We start from the raw sequence: 22,410 nt of genomic DNA, 5'->3' as shown, positions 1-22,410 counted from the left end.
TTTGCTTAGTCCTCTTGACTCTCGGGGAGTGACCTTTTAATTTACTGCCATCCCAGCCAGATCTAGTCATTTTCTTTTCCCTCAGGGAGCATTCTGCGGCCCAGTGGCTTTCATTTCTGGACAGGTAGTTAGCCCAGCTCCTTCATTGGGGATCTGTGTATCATCCTGGCTTGAAATGCTTACAGTTGGAAATAAAGGGGGAGGTGGACTCTGATCCGTTAGGAGTTCCGGGTTAGTTGCTTGAGAAATGGTTGGGACTGCTATAGCCGAGCTAGGAGCTAGTGAGAGTCTTCACTCTGCAATTTCTATTTCTTTAGTTAGTGCCCCAACTGCCTTTTGGAGATATCCTTCCAAAGTTGTATCCAGTGTCTTAGGAGTAGATGTAACTTTTTGTTTTCCCATAGTAAATAAAAAAAGATACGTAGACTATTCAGGCAAAAGGTAGAACAAGAGTATTTTACCCTCTTGTAGCTTTTATGGGACTCGGACCGAATGAGGCAGTTCAAAAACCAAGAAACCAAGAGGGTAGGCCCAGCCTTGTTCAGGTGCAGACGGGCGCAGACAGGTCCGCCCTTGGCCCGGGCTTTGCCCGGACAGGCACGAACACCAGCGCGCACATCCCGATCGGTGGGAGCTGCGAGGTGATTATATGCACCTCTGGGTGCGGCAAACCAGTGACGGCGACTCCTGGTGCTGAGGGTTCTGGGGCTTGCAGTCCCCCTCCTAGATGCAGCTAGTGCTGGTGCTGGCAGCTCCCGTGCTGCGGGTGCCGCGAGGTGATTATACGCGCCTCCGGGTGCAGGAAACCAGTGACTACGCCTCCTGGTGCTGAGATGTCTGGGGCTTGCAGTCCCCCTCCGAGATGCAGCTAGTGCTGGTGCTGGCGGTGCTGGCGGCTCCCATGCTGCGGGAGCCGCAAGGTGATAATACGCGCCTCCGGGCGTGGGAAACCAGTGACGGTGCCTCCTGCTGCTGAGGGCTCTGAGGCTTGCAGTCCCCCTCCTAGATGCAGCGAGTGCTGGTGCTGGCAGTGCTGGCGGCTCCCAAGCTTCTGGATCACATATGCCCAAGAGAAAACAAGCTCCTGGGGCCAATCAGAATACTCTATCCCTCTAACCCAACCATCCGGAGATACAAATGTATTTGAACCTTAATTTCTCACAAACTACTGAACGGATTTACACCAAATCACAAAAGCACAATCTATGAACCAAGGTCTAGCTTCCAGCCAAATTTAGTGTAATTCTGTTGAGCAGTTTCTGTGGTGGTGCTGCCTAAAAAAGTCAATGGGATTGAACAAGGATTCTGCATTTTGGGACTTCCCCTTTTTTCTTGGCCCTCACTTCATGAATCATCCCGAAACTTTCCATGCACAAACTAGGCAAAAAGAGTTTTGTGGAGATTCATCCTAGGAATTTTGAAATTTGTCCAACAGTGTCTCAAATGACATCATTGATGAAATTATTGATGACATCAATAATGGGATTATCCAATGAATGTGGTTGTTTGTTTTATAGCTTAAATATTTACAGGTAACTACCACATTACTGCTCTACCTAATGTGTACAGCTTTTGGTCAGCTAATGGGTTTAAGTGTTTACAAAAAGTATGAACTCCTAATGCTTCATAGGTGTATAGAGGTTTTGAACACATTATAAGCCTTTGCATTGAAGAGTAACTCTGTATGCACGTGACAGTTCTATCTGCAAAAACATTTTCAACACAGCAAAGATTCTACATACTCGATACTGAGTATTGTTAGCAGCCTTGATGTTTTTGACAGAATTGTCTCAGACTGACAAGTTCTGCATAAGATAGAAGACTGTGTGCAGCAGGTACTTATGTACATGAGAGTCATCAGCATCAGATGACGGGCTATCTGTAAAGTTTTCACCACAGTATGAAGGCTGCAGGCAGTAGAAGCCTTAGTACCATCAGACCTTGGATATTTTAAATGATTACTCTCACTTTGGAGATCTTTTGCATAGAGTGAACACTGCTCTTAGTAGGTACTTTTTAATACTCTGTGGTGTATCCTGCAAGAGTTTCACTGTCACCAAACAGTGTGGTACAAAGTAAACTCTCTCCATAGGGTAAGCACTGTTTACTGTACCCAATTTTCTACTCATATTGACTTCATTTATCACTGTAGGGTCGGTGACTGATCGGTTTGATGGAGGTAAAGGCTGTTCGTAGCAGGGCATTAATTGTGTAACAGAAGTTGAGTATCTGGAGGAACTTGGTATTAGCTGAACAGTTGTATACAGATTGAACACAGTGTGTAGTAAAGGCTACCCATCTATCTGTGGTTGATTGTTAATATGAACTCAGCTACCCATGAAGTGTATGGTATAGTGTCAATGTTGACAACATTATGTGGTAGAACACGCACAGCAAGGAATATTTTTCAAAGTGATGCGTTGTTGTGTGCTTCAAGGGTGTCACTCTCTGATCTGTAAGTGTGGCAAAATGTGATAGTGTCAATGTTGCGCATATCACAAGCTTGCTTCACCTAAGGGGGTTACATGTGTGATGACATGAATGATGCTTCATATTATTCTGAGCTTGTATGTACTTATTTTCATACCTCTAATGCCACACTCATTTATAGAGTAATGTGTATAAACACAGCTATAATGATTTCAGTGATGTCATCAATTGTGTCATTTGAGATATCAGTGATATCACAAATGATGTCATAGAACGTCATGAGTGATGTAATATGTGAGGTCATATGCAGTGCATGGAGGGGACACAAATTATGGATGTATGATGATACAACGCGTACCATCACAACGCGGTATGTTACATCACGGTCGTGACAACGCAAGTCATTACATCGACTTGCGTTGGAGGGCGCTGGATTTAGGAATAGTGTGAATTACTATTCCAACTCCAGTCTACGTACAGTAGGGAAGGTGTTGGAATAGTAATTCACCCTATTCCTTAGTCTAGAGCGCCCTACAGTGCAAGTCGGTGTAACGACTTGCGTTGTCACGACCGCGATGTAACCATACCGCGTTGTAATGGTTGCGTGGTAAAGGATGTTTCCCACAAATTATAGTTATATATAAATTTCACTTATAGAGAAACCACTTTACAGACCTCATTTTATTTACTGCCACGAGTGGAAGAGTGGACTAACAATCCTGATCTGCATAACAATTTTACCATGTTCAAATGGGTGAGCATAAACACATTAGCACTGGTCAGCAGTGGCAGAGTCCCAAGGCCAACAAAAACAAATTCCACAAAATTCGGAGAGGTGAAGGCAAACACCCTAATGCAGACAGGTCTTGCAGGGCTCCGCTTTGATGTTTTGATGGGAAAGTCCCTGGCAGTGATGTCAGCTAGTGACAGAGCTGAGGCCCTCAGAGGAGATGTGAGCAGTGACTTCTCGATGACGCCATCATGGATTGTCCCAGAATGCTGTACAGGAGGCCTGGGACAGGGGTGAAGAGAGGAGATATGGTACCCTAGGGTTTGCCGGCGGTGCCTGGCTTCTAGACCCAAAACTTCCTACCCCATTTAAAAATTCTTGCACAAGGAAGAAATAGTGCTTTTAGTTGTTTGATTTGGACACTGGGACTGTGACAGTGGCAGCAACCATTGACAACTGGAATGACAGGTTCCCTGATGACATAACACACTAAAGACTCTGCCTACAGTTGACTTCAGGACCAATGGGTCTCTCCAGGACCAGGGAGGCTGGTCCCCTTACTCCTCTGAGCACTAGCTTGGGGAAAATCTTGACTTCTGTGCCCAAGCTAGAGGAGAGGAGCACCAGTGACAGAGAAAAGCTGGTGCAATGAACAAGTAAAAAAAATATTTGCAGAATGCCCCACCTTGGAGGTGAAGAGGTCTAATGAAACTGCTCCTAGTGGCCATAGCCCAAGATCAACCAAATCGGCCTAATGGAGACCAAGTTATGAGTTTTTAAAGTTTTTGCCCTATTTAAACATTCCTTTTTTTAGCTATGGAGTGCTTAGGCCTCCACCGTGGCTTCCGAGGATTGCCTTTCAGGGCTGGCCAAGCAGATACCTGGTTATTTCCTTTGTGGGGGAGCGGATGTGCTTGTGGCCCCTCCCATGATTGATAATGTCATCCGGTGCCCCCATCTCTCTGGAAGCAGGCGCAATGATTTGAGACAGATTGCCCAGGAAGAAGTTGTGTGTGGGTCCCCTCCCCAGAGTTCCCCAAGACACAGATACCCCATCACCCTGGTTGGTTATTCATTACATAGGGCCCAGGCCCTGACACAACCAAGGAGAGGGGGAGTGCTGTTGCATTCCCTAATGATGGTGGCTTCACCCTTGCTCCCTGTGCCTATGCCTGGGGGGAGCAAGGCAGGCACCACCAAAGGAAGCAATCTGCCCACACTGAGCGGGCAGGCAGAAGACTGCCAGCTCCTTCACTGGCAACTGGCTCTCTCCACTGCCACAATGAATTTATAGGACAGGGGTGCCCGACTGGGCCTGGGCACCCCCCTTGACATACCAGAAGCATAAGGGAAACAAAAAGATGCCGCACAATAGCGAAATTATGCGACTGGAGCCATCTCATTAATATTCGCCACTCCTCAAGGAAGTGCCTTCTCATGCCCTGTGGGGCTTCCTCAATTTGCATATGGCTTCTCCTTTGTGATGCTCCTAAATCAGGCAGGGGCACCACCGTCAATGTTGTGGGTTTTCTAAAAGGCACAGCAGCCCTACCAGTGAATTACAGAAACTGACCCAATGTTTGCAGGGTCAAAGAAATTATGACAACCCCCCCCTCGCCAGATATTCATAATTTTTCATAGCACTCCACAGACTGAGTTTTTGCACAGCCACGTTATGTTTATTTTCACCATTTTATTGAATCTTTTTGTTCACAGTGATTTTTGATCATTGTTGAAATGTTTTATTGACATTAAGGAATGCATTTACTCATGATTAATGACTATAGAAAACATTGTTTAATTTCAGCATGTGGTTTGTTTGTCTTTTAACATGGTGCTAAAGCCAATAGGCTTACCTTATCTGTCGTGATGACCCTTGAAAAAGCCAGTATGCTTGCCTTATTTTAAGTGATAGCCCCTAGATTGTGATGTTCTATCTGGTGTAGGCTGGGGGGGGGGGTGAGTATTATGATTATGGGTGTCATGACCCCTTAGGAGTCAAGTGTAATTTCAGAGTGTCACTAAGGTAATTCTATCTGCCTTATGTATATATTTGTAAACAAATACATAGTATTTAGCAGTGTGTGTAATATATTTGCTTTTCCTTTCCAAGGAAAAAGCACAGCCTGGACAATTATTTATGAAGTGTTTTTATTGCGTGCCACCGAAGGGTGATTACTAGCACACACCACTCCCGCTGAATAGGCATTGGACTGCTCTGTTTGCTGGTCTGAGAGAGTCAAGCGCTACAATGAGGTGCTTAGTTGCCAGTACCGGGAAATTATGGACCTATTACTTGTGCAGGCCTCACATCATGCACAAGTAATAACCCAATTTCCTACAATCACATTCAAGTAACCTGCACCACTAGGTGAAAATTAATTTAGTAAATGCTTACAATTTGCACGTGTGCAGCTTTCCTTTCATTCAGAACAATTTATACTGGGCCTTTTGTGCACAGCGCATTTACCTCTGATGGGAATTGTGATCCAATATTTTTTTCCTTTGGCAATTGACAGTGATTAAAGAGAGCGAATATGTGGCGAGGTATATTGATCTTTGCAAAGAGTGTATATGTCTTTAGCCTACTTGCCACCTCCAAAGGCCGCATTTAAAACAGGAAACGGAAAAACGCTGTAGCTTTAACAAACCCTATTTCTTACTTCACACTCACATTGAAGCCTTAAAAAACACAGTTTAAAAAAAAGAAACAATTATGATTCTTAATCAACAGCAATATTAAATAAAAAAGTAGTCTGTTGCGAGTCATAACAAACAATCATGGAAAATCCAATAGGCCTAATTAAATATTATGAACATTTCCAAAGTGTTGAGCATGAAAATATTCATGGGATTAACTGTCGAAAAAGGCCTGTGTACTTGCTGTAAAATTATATTTATTAAAGGGCTTCGCCATTCAGAGGTGGCAATTACACTTTTCTTAGACCGGTAGTTCAAGATAATTTTGGGGATTGTGCTTTTCTTAAGATGAGTTGCCTAACATATATAATTAATTTCCACCTTTTTTAGGTCGAGCATTCGAGACCTATTTTATATACTTTAGTACATACTTATATGTGTATGTACTTTGTGGGCTCTGGAGATCAGCCCTAGGACTTGTCTACTTCCGCTTAGGGACTTTCTTTTCTGTTCAGCTGCCTCTATTTAACTGTCCTGATAGAAAATGACCAGCAGAGGTCAGTAAAATACCAGAATTGCTTTCTGCTGAGGGACTGTCATCTCTTATTTTTTGGGCAACTGCCTCTATTTAACTTTCTTGATAGAAAACGACCAGCAGAGGTTAGTAAAATACCAGAATCACTTTAGCCTTCTCTAGATTCCAGTCCATAGAAATTGTCTTCCATGAGCACCTGTAGACAATAATATATTTTTTTCAAATCTTGTATTTTCAGTGATATGACCACCGAAGGCCCTGCTTTTATATTAAAAATAGAGCTTTGGACTATACCATTTCCCGCTGAAAGGAAATATTTCTCTCCATGTGTTCCCATACCTGGCGTGTCATGCAGTTTAGTGCTTACTTTCCCTCCATGTTAAAGAACAGTAGATGTTTCAGCACCCAGGCTAATGGGCAGCATAGCTAAATACATATAAGGTCCCAAAGGCGAGACCGATTGCATTGCAAATGCTTGTCTTAAAGGGCCTTTAGTGTGAAGAGTTGTTTATTGCCTGTAAACTGTCTTGTAAAGTAAATTGTTGTATAAAGTACTATTTTTGAACTAAACTGTCTAGTTAAATTTTTACTTAGACTGTAAGCTAGCATAGACAGTTTTGTAGGGAAGGCTGCTTTTTAGGTTTTGCAAATGAAATCTATTAGTTTTACTAAATCTCAAACGGGACTTACTTCACTTTTTATTGGTCCGTTTGCTTGAAAGTTTACTTTCCTCCATTTCTATTGCTTGTAGGCTGTTCTCTCTTCTGTGTTTCTCCTCTCAGTTTCCTGTGGCCTAACTATTCATTCCCATCTGCGATGGTTGTTAGAACTTTTTTTCTTTCTAAACGCATTTAGTGGGCAAGATGTTTCTCCACCCCCTCCTGCTGTTTGTTCTTTTATTTATCAATTTAAGATAGCAGTGTTAGTGCGCTTTACATGCACTCCAGTTGAATTAAGTGATTTGCCCAGAATTACAGAATGTTGAGCCCCCAGAGAAGACTCGAACCATGCTCCCCAGCATCAAGGTCAGCCCTCTTTTGCCTCCCCCATTGATTCTAACTATTAACTTCCTATATCCTATTTATTGTCTCAAGCCCCTCACATTCTTGTTGAGCCTTTTTGCATTAGGCCAGGCGTTCTCATATTTCTCAAATTGTTATGTTAATTTTGCCCTGCTCTCTGTTATTAACCTTCCTTGATCGCCCATTGTTTGAGCTTCGACTCCCTCCTTATTCCTCTAAAAAAGAAACTTCCCCTGAAGTGTTCTTTCCGTGCCCCTGTCACTTTCTTTTCCCCACCCACAAAGCTCCTGAACTTCCAGTCTTTTAAAAAGTACATCCTATTTTTTTTAGAAAGGGCCCTGTTCTGCCTGAATAGCATCAGCAATATCAGCATGTCTGACCACCCCCATCTTTTTTCAATGCTCAGGTCAGATATTCTGAATTCACCCAAAAATAGCAAAGTGAAAATTGTGCAGTACAACAAGCCCTCCCAAGCGGATCTTGCTTGCAGTACTCTAAAGCTGCTCATTTATTTTCTCTTGTTACACATCTTGCCCCTCTCTTTGGTCCATCTTTTACAATGCCCCGCACAATATCCCCACCATTATGTCTTTGACCCCAAAAGTATTTACCTTAAATTAGAATTGCACCAGTTTTCTCACAATTTGTTACTGGTGACAGCCTTCTGTCTATCGAAAACACCACAAAATTGATAACATCTGATTTCCTTGCCACCATGCCACTATGCCACTGCTGTCACTTTGTAAATTCCTTTTAGATAAGGCTAGAGAACCTCTAGCAACTGCCGCATTCTCACTGCCCGAGCCTACGCATTATTATTGGCACTTCTATCCTATGTCGTTCTGCATCTGGTAGTTGGGCCACAGCATCTCTACCACTGGCAAGAAAATATATAATGTTGTCTGACAAAGACCTCAGTGCTTGCACGTTATAATCTGGTAAACTATACATCATGGCAACTGCATCCACTTCAATCCAAAGGAATGTAATGGTCAATGCAAGACATTGTGGCCCATATTTAGGTGCCTGTCACACAACACTGCACAGCACCCAAAGGTGCACTGTGTTGTGTGGCAAATAGAGAGATATTGCACTCTCCCCTCTTCTCCCTAGTGCCGGTGTAGAATTTTGCTGCCAGGCTCCACACAAACACCTTTGTGCCACAGTGCAAAGATGTCTGCGTCTGTCTAGCATAGGTTTTGAAAATGAAGGGTATACTTCTAGCATGCTCAGACTAAATTTTAAACCCTTCCTACTTTGTATGTGTGCTATACAGTGCAGCACCCATGCAAAGTCAGACCAGAAAGGAGAAATTAGAGGATTTCTCCTTTTAACGCCTGCTTTCAAGTGGCGTTAATTTTGGGCGCCAAACCCTGTCTACAATAGTTAGTAGATGTGGTTTTGTGTAAAAAACAATGGGTAGTAGCACAGGAATTCCCATGTACCACCCATGGAACACCCCCTTGATGTGGAATAATGCAAATAACCAATTTCTGTTGGTTTGTGAATCTCAAAAAAAAATTTGTGTTAAAAGAGTAACACAAACCCAATGCAAACCCTTTGTAAACCTGGATATGGGGTTTCTCTTGTACCAGATGCTCCCCCAAGTTAGTTATGACGTGGTTCAGTTCCTCCATTCTTCTTTACTGCTCCATCTGCCTATGAAAATAAAATTAATGAAGTAGTGCAGTACTTGCTCAGACCCTTCTACTGTCTTCACTACTCATTCCAAGAAAGTACTAAACATTTTTAACATTGAAAATACCATGAAGCAACGTTTTGTCCATAAACTCTCTCCTTCGTTTTGAATCCCCAGAAGACAAATCCTCTGGGTGTGCAGGCAGCATTTGAAATACTTACTTTATATTAGTCTTTCCCACATCAGCACCAGATCTGGATTGTTGGACCATGGCAATAGCCGCATCTGTACTGCAATACGATACTAATATAATCAATAAGTGATCTGCCTTCAAGCCACTATAAATGGTGAATCAATATATGTTTGCTTTTGATTTTCTTTGAACTACTCCCGCTATGAGACAATGGGGTCTCTCATTGCGACCTCTCAAAAAGGCCCGGTTATTCAAACCCCTCTTGTTCCTCTTTCATCAGCGTTTCATTCGCTATCAACATATTTTAACTATTTTATATTCTCTTCCCAACCCCTTACTCCTGGACCTCTATATGGTATCCTAAATGTGTATGTTATCCCTTCATGAAGTAAAAGAGCAATATGCTTGTATAGGTATTTTTTCTACCAGTGAACAATTGCACCATATTACCTGGTGTACTCTCGTTTGCTCAACAACTTACTTCCATTCCTCCTGGCTCTGGGACCAGCCTGTCTCCTTCTCCGAGCAGACATTGAACCAATAGGTGTTTCCTGCAACAATTCACCCATTTGTATCAGTATTCTCATGAGATCAGAAACCTGCTCCCTTGTCAGAATTTCAGCATTCTCAAACCTGTCCACTCTTGGTGGGATGACTCAGTAAGGATGCATAGGAAACAGGCAGTTCAGTTGCACTTAGGGAGACCTCATGGCATGGAGGCAAATTCAGGACAGGACTGTAAAAAATGCAGGACAAACGGTCAAAATTCAGTACAAAATTCAGGACAAAGCATCAATTTCAGGACACAAATTCAGGACAAAAGGTCAATTTTACAGACACATCCAAGGAAAGGACATACCTCACAGCTTTATCAGAGCATTTATTTACTGTTTCCTACCTACCGCTAATCACTATGGTCTATTTGTAATAGCTTCTAGGTATGCTACATTACGTCCTTGTTCAATAGTAAATTAATGCCCTTGAGCACGGAGTTAAGGCCATCAAACCTACCCAAATGTATCCAATCCTTCTGGTAGTGAAAGCAGCAGCAAAAGTTGATTATATTTAGAATTTTCTTAAAAACCATGACAAACAGTTTGGAAAACAGTATGGTATGTTCTGCTAGTATGAACAAGTTGAAAAAAACTTCAGGATCACCTCAACCTAAGGAGGACTTTAAACCTAAAAAAAAAAGTAAGGACTCAGAGCAGATAATGTGGGTGCCAGTCTCACACCTAATGTCAGGATGTGAGGTACCCACAACTTGTCTGTAGTCTCACAGTGATAGAGTGTGCATCCGGCATCTATCTCAGAACTGGGAGCCCGGACTGCCAATCAAGGAGAATTTAAGAGGAGGGTAAAATTGAGATCAGATGGGAGATCCACAGCAACAGGTTCAAAGAGTTGTGAATAAGAACTGGATAAATAAAGAAGAACAAGTTCGGATAATTCCTAACCTAAGAAAAGATGGGTTTGGCACAAAGTGTAAGAAAGTATTGTGAACCTGGGTAGTTGTTGTTTTAGAATAGAGTCAAAAAAACACAAGAGAAACTGTCAAGTGGTTGAACAAGCAGAAAGCACCCACCTTGGCAAACTCTTGTAGTGCAATGATCCACTGGTTGTGCTTGTAAAGGGTGAGAGGTAGTCAGACCCCTTGTCAAGTTGTGCTGGCCAATTGCCCATTCTGTCCATGTCTTAAAATAATTTTGCAGTCGAGCCAAGGCCAAATCAGTGAATTGTCTCCTTCATAAGTACTAAAGTACAAGTAGACTCTTCAAAATATTTGGAATTAAAATTACACAAACAAAATGTAAGAACATGATAAAGATTTTAAAATGTAAGAAGTGTTTCTTTAACATATGATAGTATTTCGCCCTTTATATACAATTAGACCCAAGATTGAACTCACAATCACTAACTTTTTGATACCCTGGGATTAATATATACCATTCCCCACTGATTTGCTGGATGGATATCCAGGCACAGCGACACGGTCCCCCCAAGCCCAGCATGCTTTTTGGTCTACTCTTCTGCTTTCAGCAATGGGTCACGTGGCACTAGTGATGATGGTGGTGCTACCCCGGTTATTGTATTATTTTGCAAATCTTCCCCTGCTTATCCCTCATTGCTTCTTCAGACACATCCCATGTCTGATTTGGGGGCCGTGGTACCACTGGGTAGCTCTTTCCACTCTAAAGCTACCCATGACTGCAAGTGGATTAGCCTTTCTGGACTTGGAACACTATTATTTAGCTGCAGAGCTCCAATGGGTGGCTTGCTGGCTGGCTGGCTGCACCCTAAATGAGATGGGTTTACTCCTGTAAGGAGGGCTTGCTTCACTACTCATTGTTTCCTACTGACCATTCTAACAAACACAACCTGGGTTTGTCCCACACAGCTTTCTCTTGCCTTATTAGAGCCCGTAAACTAACTAACATGAAGAAACCCTGCGGTCCTGCTCTACCTTAGCCAGGCCTCCCCACTCACGCAGGATGGCTACGCTCAGGGAAACTCAGTGACATGGTGCAGGCCTCTAAAAATTGGGGGATTTGTTTGTTGTTGATGGCACGCTACTAGATTTCCAAACATTTATGGCAGACTACAATGTTCACCCAGGTCAACTCTTTACTTATAAACACCTTAAACAATCATTATAACCCTATTTCATGTACGCCACCTGACACCAACCCTACATGAGATTTGCCAGACGCGATCTACTCCATTGTACGGGCGACAAACTGTTAAGGTGGGTGTACAGAGCTTTCCTGCAACATGGAGACCACTCTAGGGCTTCTCTCTCTATTACCTGGGAGACTGACATGGACTATCCATATAAAGTATCCTGTGGCTGCGATTATAAGCATATTCAGTTTAATATTCTGAACTCTATCCCTATCTTACACTTACCTGAATTAACAAAATGTATCTGGGAGACACAGCTCCATATCCTTGCTGAAAGCAATTAGATACTGATTTGCTTCAAATGCTTTGATCTTGCCCCATTCTCCTTTCATACTCACTCAAAGGAGTTCTTAAGGTGCTGTTGACCATGATGGGCCATATACTAACGAATTCCCCAGAAGTGGTCCTGTTGGGCATATTCCCCCGCCGTAAGTTCGACAAACCCTCCACCAAGTTCCTTGAGCTATCTCTTCTTCTAGCAAAACACACTTTCACACTGCACTGGAAGGACTCACTCCCTCAGACTGTGGTAAGTTGGATCAAATCTCGCTCTCTTAGTTTCGATTTGACAGCACCCTGATACAAAGAGAGGAATGATCAGTTAGGAGAAAATGTTTTAGTGCACAGACATAGGATATTTTAGTGGAGGGCTCTAAAGACTGCACCAAGGATGGTACTCTCGCCCCCTTCAAACCAATCCTAGCACATACATTCTTGGTTTCCATGTACTAGTTATTCTTGCACCATCTAGGCAACTATACAAGGCAGTGGTCTAAGGGCGCCTATCTCTGGCACGCTGTCATGATTCCCCCACTGAATTCACTTTCTTCTAAGTACCACAGGGTTCATTGCTCTGCTTCCCTATGCTGATATGTAAGGCAGCAGCAACGGGGCAGGGGGTTGTGGAGGGACAGTCTATTTTGGGTCAGTTTGTTACACAGAATTGTTTTTAAACAGTGTGCTAACTGTGCATAAATGTATGTAGATCAGCACTGTTCCTCTGTAAATGTATGATGGAATACATGCTACATACTTGGCTATTGTCCTGAACCTCTTTTGGCATAAAACAATAAAGTCTTTAAAAAACATATGATAGTGTTTCAACTTAGTACATTAGATCACAACGTTGCATTGACATTTATATGAAGTAAAGGTTTTGAAACAAACTTTAAAACGTTAATTAACCCACCATCTAGACAACACTATGAGTGAACAACGTGAATCAATTGTCTGGTTTCCCTTACATCATGGCTAATATTATGAATGGTGGAACAGTACAAGCTAATAAAACATACAAGTGATTTTTTTGTACACAGTTCATTTTAAACTAAATTACTTGAAAGTGCTCTCAAATGTCACTTTCAAGTAAAACAGACACATGAAGTAAATTGATGTGAATTAGATCACACAATTTGGTCATGCAGGAAGTCCGAGATTTAAACCCAGGCTTTCTGGTTACACACAGTGCAATTAAGCCACACTGTGTTAAATAAATAAAAATCACAGATTAATCTGGCACAATATCAAAAAAAAGAAAACGTTTTATAATCACTAACATTTTTAGACATGACATAGCTATTCAATGCAGTGGTCGAAGTGCATTACAAAATGTATGGATACTGCAGTGGGGACAGCTTGGAGGCGGATTTAAAGGTGAAACTAAAAAGAATAAAATATTCTGTAACCATTTTGTTGATCTTTCACCATCAATTAGCTATATTTAAAATAACACACACCTTAAATAAAAAAACATTTGCAATGCAATCGGTCTTGCCTTTGAGACCGTATATGTACTTAGCCATTTTGTTGATCTTTCACCATCAAGTAACTATATATAAAATAACACACACCTTAAATAAACAAACATTTGCAATGCAATCGGTCTTGCCTTTGAGACCGTATATGTACTTAGCCATGCAGCACATTAGCCTGGGTGCTGAAACATCTACAGTTCTTTAACATGGAGGAAAAGTAAGCACCACACTGCGGAACATGCCAGGTATGGGAACACATGGCGAGAAATACTGCCTATCAGCGATAAATTGTTTTGTCCAAAGCTCAATTTTTAAATTAAAATAGGCCCCTCGCTGGTCATATCACTGAAAATACAAGATAAAAAAAAAAATACTATTGATTGCGGGTGCTCGTTGAATACAAGTTTAGATGACCTGGAATCTAGGGAATGCTAAAGTTATTCTGGTATTTTACTGACCTCTGCTGGTCATTTTCTATCAAGAAAGTTAAATAGAGGCAGTAGCCAGAAAAAAAGAAAGTCCCTAAGTAGAAAGCAATTCTGGTATTCTGCTGACCTCTACAGGTCATTTCCTATCAAGACAGTTAATTAGAGGTAGTTGAACAAGCAGAAAGCAATTCAGGTATTTTACTGATCTCTACTGGTCGTTTTCTATGAAGACAGTTAAATAGAGGCAGTTGAACAGAAAAAAAGTCCCTAAGCAAAGGCGGAAGCAGACAAGTCCTAGGGATGAACTCCAGATCCCACAAAGTACTTACAACAGATCTTCCAGCCTGCGCAAGCGCTGTCTCGGCTCGACCTCAAAATGATTGAAAGTTAAACAAATCAGTGGAAATTCACTATTTCATGTTTGAAACCTTTATTGGTTAATGCTATCACTACAGATGTCTTTGTGTGCAATCAGAGGCTCATAGAATTGAATCTTGTTTGGTGCACTAAGGAACATGACTTGTGTATTTTTAGTGCTACAAGGTCCCTGAAAGCACTTTGAGTATGTAAGTCATTTTTTTAAACATGAATTACACACAGAATAATATAGGCTGCCACAAAATATACCTATACATTTAGGTTAAAGTTAAAAAGTCAGGCATGCAATGGCATGGCTTAGAGGGTGAGCCCCCCCCCTCCAAAACATGAAACCCTTGGGACCCCTCACATCATGGGGGATGCAAGGTTTCTGTTATGCCCATGGATGGGTGGTCACCCTAGTTGCACTGTACACCACTGGAATATGCTGCATTGGCATCATCAGCTGCAGTAAAAGCTTGCAGTCTATTTTGCTACATGATTTTGATGGATTTACTCCCCTTCTAGCTCAAAATACTTCATCATGTCTCATTCAAGGAAGACCTCAAAAACTGATTTGTGCTGTTCTAATCTCATCTATTGCTCTTCCCTCTTCTCTTCCTGTATGTGGGACAGCACTTATGACCTTCTCCTGTCTCCGATGTAATGACGCTATTCTGATGTCAGTAGTGGCTCTTATGCCAATGGGACCACTCTTCCTTTAGCTCTGCTATTTCTCGTGGTGGCATGTGTACTCCTACTTGTAAATGCTGCCAATATGGAAGTCTGTGACCCTTCTGATCTTGGGACCCCTCTTTCACTCTGTCCAAATGCTTGGTCAGTTCTTCTCCTCTCACGGGGTGGTCCAGCTCCTCCCCAAATTCATGGGCATCCGACGTTCCATTAATAATTTTGGGAATGCCAAGGGTGCCATCCCTTTGGGCCATCCTCCTAAAGCTGGCACTGTTGAGGTCCTATTCTGATAACGCAGCCGTCTCCAGGCCACCTTTAGCACTCTCATGGCAGCCTCGACTTCCTAATCTAGCAGAATGCCAGTTGTGCCTTCCATTTTTAATTCTGCTGAGGAGATTGATGAAAATCCCTCTGCTCACTTGCAAATAGAAAGGTCCCATGCAATTGTGTCCTTTGCTGGATATCTCAGTGTTATTGTGCTGGTCCATCCCCCTTATGCAAGCCCGCTTTTTCTGCATGCTAGACATTACAAGCTACAAAACAGAATATTTATATAAAGTTCTCATACAGAGACTGCATGATAAACAATTTTTGCTCCTAGTTCTGCTCAATCGAACCCTCCAGTTGTCTTCTGATAGAACACTCACAGGCATATTATGTAAACTCCTGCTCAGCATGATAGCTCTTATATAACACCATATACTGCAACCAATATATCTCCCTCAACAGAAAATGAGCATTTGCAAAGCCAATAGATCTTGGCAATACCCAAGCTATTGGACTTTTAAATATGAATGTCTGTTATCCATGCCGTCTAACTGCACATCTGCATTTCAGCATGGCTGAAAGTCACTGCAAGACCAGAATCCCAGGCTGTTGAGCTTACACAGAGTCTCTACTTCCCACATGTTGAGTTTATTTTCCTGCCCCTCCTAATTCAAAAAGCATGTGGTCCATGATGGCTGTATAATAGTGATTTATTTCAGTGACTTTCAGCCATGCTGAAAGCAGGTGTGCTGCTAGACAGCATGGCTAAAAGACATTCATGCTGAAGGCCAATATCTCAGGCATTCCCAGGATCTATTGGCTTGCCAATGCCTATTCAGTGTTGATGGAGTCTTGCTGAACAAATGTGGATGTGATAGGGAGAAACAGTTGAGAAACTTGGAAGTGAAGCAAAGATGTCTCGTAATGGCCAGATCTGCTGACAGGAGACCTGGGGATCCAGGCTCAAATCTCGGGATCAGGTGAACTGTTTGTAATTCCAGGCAAATCACATACGCTTCTCCCTGTATACAACAATGAATGTGTCATTGTGTAATGTAACTGGTGTGCACTTAAAGTGCTCCAATACCATTGGTTGGTGTTAGCGCCAAACAATATAATAATAAAAGCAGCAGTGACTCAGGAGGTAGTGGGGGGATGGGTCAAGCAGGGAAGCATGAGGGGGTGGGAGATGGGCAAGCAACGATTGCAGAGGGTGGGAGGAAGCAACAATGAAAGGAGAAAAAATACCTTAATAGAAGCAGGATCAGCAACAAAAATGAATGTGTCATTGTGGAATGTAACCGGTGAGCACTTAAATCGCTCCAGTACTATTGGCTCATGTTCATGCTATGACAAGACGGATGATAGAACAGATGCTCCAATAACATCGGATTATGCAAAAATAATAAACAAGTGCTGTTCATGTGTTAACAATTTTTAAGAAATGCTTTTGTTTTTGTGCACATGCATGCATCTTAGCGGTATATGTGTACAAGGGAGACTAAGGAAAGAAGGAGGAGGAAACAAGTGCTACAATATCATCGAATCATACAATTCTTTTTTTTTCATAAAGCAGCTGCGATGAGGGAGGTGGTGGGGGATGAGTCAAGTAGGGAAGCAGGAAGGAATGGGGAGATGGGCAAGCAATGACAGGAGAGAGTGGGAGTAAGCAACAATGAAGGGTTAAAAAAATACCTTAATTGAATGTAACTGGTGAGCACTTAAAGTGCTCCAATGCCGCAAGCTCGTGTTCACGCTATGTCAAGACAGAGAATGCAGCCAACGCTCCAATACCATTGGATTATGCAAACATAAAAAAGAAACATGCTGTTCATTTTTTAACAACTTTTTAAGAAATGCATTTGTTTCTGTACATGCGCATGCACTTTAGTGATATGTTTATGTGTACAAGGGAGTCGGCATGAAAACACAACTACTCCTATGGAGTGCTTGAAAGCAGCAAAAAAAATAGATGCATGAACTGGGAGCAGTGTAAAGGACATATACTTGATCCATAAGCTATGGGAGGGCCAAACACAAGAAGAGGGCATGACACCCAAAAGGCCATGATGAACGACATCAAAGAAAATGAGATTGATGCTGAAGTTTACCAAAGGTAGGAGATGGTCAGCCTATCAGCCCACCGATAGAACACAACACATCTCTTTGAGACAGCACGTCTGCTGTCTAGCTGAGACCTAAAAACAATAGAATTCTCACAGACAAACCTGACTGACTTTGCCAACACATGTTGTGTTTAGAAATAGGGAGATTAAATGACTTATACGTAATCACAATATGTGGAACGGAGTCCGAGTCTAGGGGAATGATATGGCGTTCTTTCTGGAGAGGATGTGGTGCAAGAGCCAGAGCTGCCGACTCCGGACCTGGGAAACTGGGTTTGAATTTTGGTGTCGGCTTAACATCCTTGATTTTGGGCAAATCACTTGATCTTGCCATTCCTACAAAAATAAAAGTGTCCTTGTGCAAAGTAGCTGGTGCTAATGTAAAGCTCTCCAATACCTTCGGGTGGTGTTGGCGTTATATAAAACTGCACAAAAGAAATAACTGGTGCTAATGTAAATCACTTCAATACCTTTGGGTGATGTTAGCCCTCTATAAAATGCACAAAAAATCCAAACTGGTGCTTATGTAAAGCACTCCAGTACCTTCAGGTGGTGTTGGCGCTACATAAAACTGCACAAAAACAATGGGAAAAACAGGGTAGTTGGAGGAGGGGATTTGTGCTATGAAGTTAAGCAGGGGCAAGCAGCGATGGGAGGAAACAGAATGGGCAAACAACAGCAAATGTGAGCAGCCACAGGGAGATTAAATAATTTGCCCGTTATCACAAAGCGTGGAAGTGAGGCCAAAGCTAGGGATATGATATAGTGCCCTTTCGGGAGAAAATGTTGCATAAGGGCCTGAGCTGCCGACTTTGGAGCTGAGAAACTGGGTTTGAGTTTTGGCATCGGTTTAACATCCTTGATTCTGGGCAAATCACTGAGGGCCTGATTTAGATCTTGTTGGATGGGATAATTCATCACAACCGTGACGGATATCCTGTCTGCCATATTACAAGTACATTATATCCTATGGCACTTGTAATATGGTGGACAGGATATCCCTCTCGTTTGTGGTGGAGTATCCCATCTGTCAAGTAATAAATCAGGCCTTTAATTTCCCTGTGTCTACTAAAATGAATGCGTCCGTGTGTAAAGTAAATTGTGCCAATGTAAAGCACTCCTATACCTTTAGGTGGTGTTTGGCACTATATGAAACTGCACACAAAAAGTAACTGGTGTTTATAAAAAGTGCTGCATACCTTCAGGTGATGATGACACTACATAAAACTGCACAGAAAACAAATGTGTAAAGAAGAGTCGGGGGAGGAAGGAATCTGACTGATTGATGGGCAACCTACAGCAAAAGCAGGCTGCCACAGGGAGGTTAAGTGATTTGGAAAAGTTTACGGTGTTCTCATGAAAAGCAACTGGAGTTAATGTAAAGCACTCCAATTCCTTTGGATGGTGTTGGAGGTATATCAAACTGCACAGAAAAGTAATTAATGCTAATGTAAAGTAGGCCTGGGCGTAGTTCGCGAAGTAGCACTTCGCGAAGCTACGCAAAGTGAAGTTCGCACTACGCGAGCTACGCGTAGCACTTCGCGAACTGCGTAGTACCTTGTTCGCACTGTGCCAGATGTCGTTTTCAATGATTGCACAGTGCGGACAAGCAACCGGCACTGTGCAATCATTGAAAATGGCATCTTGCACAGTGCGAGCTGTAGTTTTCTGCTGCTCGAGTAGATTTTTACTCGAGCTTCAGCTTTCTCAACGCAAACTGGTAGTTTCTCATCGCGAGCGGTCGCAAGCATACGCGACCACTCGCAATGAGAAACCTGACCTCCTCGCGTTGGGAATCTCGCCGGGAGGTTTATTTTCCATGCTCGCGATCGCCAACTTGCAGTTGCTGATCGCGAACAAGGAAAAAGTCTCGCCGGGATGTCATTTTGCTTGCTCGCGGTCGCCAACTTGACGTTGAGGACCGCGAGCAAGCAAAAAATGACCGCAGCACTACGCAACACTACGCTACACATGTTTGCACTGTGCTACGTGCAGTTCGCATAGTGCGAAGTAGCGCGAACTTCGCAAACTACGCGAGCGTAGCGTAGTGCTTTGCCCAGGCTTAATGTAAAGGACTCCAAAACCTTTGGTTTTTATAAAACTGCACAAAAAAAATGTAAAAAGCATGACCGGGAGAGGTGTGGATCCGTGCAGCAGTTAAGTAGGGCAAGAAGTGATGGGCGGGAGGTGGAAGGACAACTAACAGTAAATGTGGGCTAGGGAGACAATATGGTGTCCTCTTTGGAGAGGATGTGGTGTAAGAGCCACAGTTGCCGACTATGGAGCGGGGAAACCGGGTTCGAGCTTCGGCGTCAGCCTAATATTAGTGATTCTGGACAAATCACTTAATATTCCTGTGCCTACCAAAATAAATGTGTTCTTGTGTAAAGGACCTGGTGCCAATGTAAAGTGCTCCAATAACTCAAGGGGCTGTTGGCACAATATAAAACTGCACAAAACAAGTAACTGGTGCTAATGTAAAGAGCTCCACTACCTTTAAGTGGGGTTGGCACTGTATAAAACTGCACACAAAAAACAGAAAGAATCACAGTGTTAGACAGGTTTACAGTAGTGAACATGAGAAAGTACATTTCATTTGCAACCACATTAAAAGGACTACTTTTGCCATATACACTGAGGGGCAGGCAGCCTTTGATGATATCAAGCTTAGCCTTTGAAGAGAATTTAAGTTAAGCAACAGTGGCGCACAGAATGACTTCACCCATGAATTTGAAAAAAGTAAGAAAGAGTACTGACAGGAGAAATTTGTAGAAACAGAGTTCCACCCGATGAAATGAGAAGCAACAAGGTTAGACACGAACAGCTCAATCTGCACAGGTGAAATGTGGCTTTGCAATTACAACAGAAGACAGAGGTACTCTGGCATGCCCTGTGATAACGTATACCTGATTCACTTGAGGTCTGGTTTTCCAGCTATAAACATCATTGTCGAGTGACCACATATGGTGTAAAACACACACACACATATAGTACCCACATGCACAGAAAATAAACAGAGACTACATGTGTGCCAAGTAATAGCAGCCATGCGCACATGCTCCAATCAGCATGTCAGCTATACACTAACAGGACATTAAAAGGCACAACACCACCACTCAATAGAAAGAAACAGACTACATTGGGGGTTTAAAGCAGTGACAGGGTCAGGGGAGGGGGCGATCTATGGAGGGGGTAAGAAGGTGAGGTGCACAAGAGCAAGCAGAGATGGGAGGGAGGAGGTCAGGAAACGGGAAGTGCAACGTATAGAAAAGCAGTGACGGGAGAGGGTGAACTGCGGATGGGGCATGAGGATGGGTGGAAGGAGACGGAGCTGGTAAAAGCTCAGTGTGGAGTGCTGAAAAAGAAAAAAAAAGTAGGTCCTAAAATGGTCATAAAAATGGGACCACAGGATATTTACAAGTACTTGGTCTCTGCTTTGGGGGGCGGGCTAAAAACAAGAGGCATAACCATGCATGCCAGTGACAAATGGTGGCAAAGAACATGAAACATACAATGGAGCATGCAAATTGGAAGCCTGTGGGTGGGCTGCTACCCACAGATTAAACACGTATCTTCAAGACAGTTCATACGTTCTCTAGCTGAAGCCTAAAAACACACTGCATCCCACATAGATATCACGAGGATCCCAAATGACATAAAGACTCGTGCAGTGCATTCACTAAGAATCATAATACTGACCTCTACACACAAATTCATCACTGCAACACACAATACAGGTAATACTTTATGCACAACAACCTTCACAAAACAATACTCAACAATAAGCAGTCCAAATCTGCAGGCGCAATAACAATAGTGAAAAATCTGCTAGTATCTGTGAAAAAGCTTTCAAAATGTATGTGAGAAATCTGCACAATTAACAGTACAAAATGCACATTCCAATTCCAATATCTCAATTGTATATAAAAAAAAAACTAAACACATTTAATTGCACTCACTTTTTATTTCCTGACCTACATTGCTGAATATTTAGACAATGAAATAACTGAATCTGGCACAGCCTTCCTCTGTCCCCCAACCACGCTTTGCAACTTCTCTATATGTCCCACCTCCCATACTCCCTTCATTGTGTTTTCATTGACTTCATGACTGTGATATACCAATAAATAGGAACATCTAAAAGCACAGCATAATATGTAATAACAGCAGGTTTTCAAATTAATAACACTACTGATAGTTGTCTCTTTCATAGGTCCTCATTACGAACGAGCTGGTTCATTGCATTATATGCAGTAATTCCTGTTACCGCCTGTATCACAATTATGGATTTTACGATATTGGTATGTTAAACCACCAACATTTACCATGGAAAAATGCCCTGTATTTAGGGCAGCATGCAGATTCTGGTGCATTATGCACCAATATCTACATGCTATTCTTTAAAATGTTTTAATTGGGTGGTATTCATTGAATCCAATAAATTATGTTTCAGCGGTGTCAGATTTATCAGGTCATACACCACCATTTACAATGCTGTTCATAAGGAGGGCTTGAAAGTTTACACTAAAATTTAATTTTCTTTACAATCGATACTAGTTATATGGGGGCAAATTTACAAAAAAATGATGGAGCGCGGCGTTAGCCTTCTTGGCTTAACGCCGCGCTCCGCCACTTCTGAAATGCAGGGCTGCACCGTATTTGCAACAATACGGTGCAGCCCTGCACTTCCCCCTGTGTTGGTGTTAATTTCAGCTGCCTAGTGCCAAGTCAGGCACCCTGGCACCATAGTGCAAGGATGCTTTTACTGTGAGGAATGATTGTTTATGTGCAGGAAGGTGTCCCTTCCTGCACATAAACAATCTTAAATGCAAATTTGTAACTTCTATGTGTGCTGCACTGTGCAGCAAACATAGAGTTGCAACTCTTCATTGTTAAAATTATTGTTTCTGCGCA

At 42.4% G+C, this 22,410-nt stretch overlaps 1 long non-coding RNA gene across 1 annotated transcript in view; it reads right to left on the bottom strand.

The window, feature by feature from the left end:
* LOC146798449 (uncharacterized) overlaps positions 1-22,410 on the bottom strand; it is a 120,164-nt gene that overhangs the window by 78,941 nt on the left and 18,813 nt on the right. The window contains exon 2 of the long non-coding RNA XR_014969165.1: positions 9,671-9,925. This is a non-coding gene — a long non-coding RNA (uncharacterized LOC146798449). The remainder of the gene's footprint in view (positions 1-9,670; positions 9,926-22,410) is intronic.

This window comes from Triturus cristatus, chromosome 9, assembly GCF_964204655.1.
Source record: "Triturus cristatus chromosome 9, aTriCri1.1, whole genome shotgun sequence".
Classification (NCBI taxonomy): Eukaryota; Metazoa; Chordata; class Amphibia; order Caudata; family Salamandridae; genus Triturus; species Triturus cristatus.
Note: the sequence above shows the minus strand (reverse complement) of the source record. Positions and strands in the feature narration are given on the sequence as shown.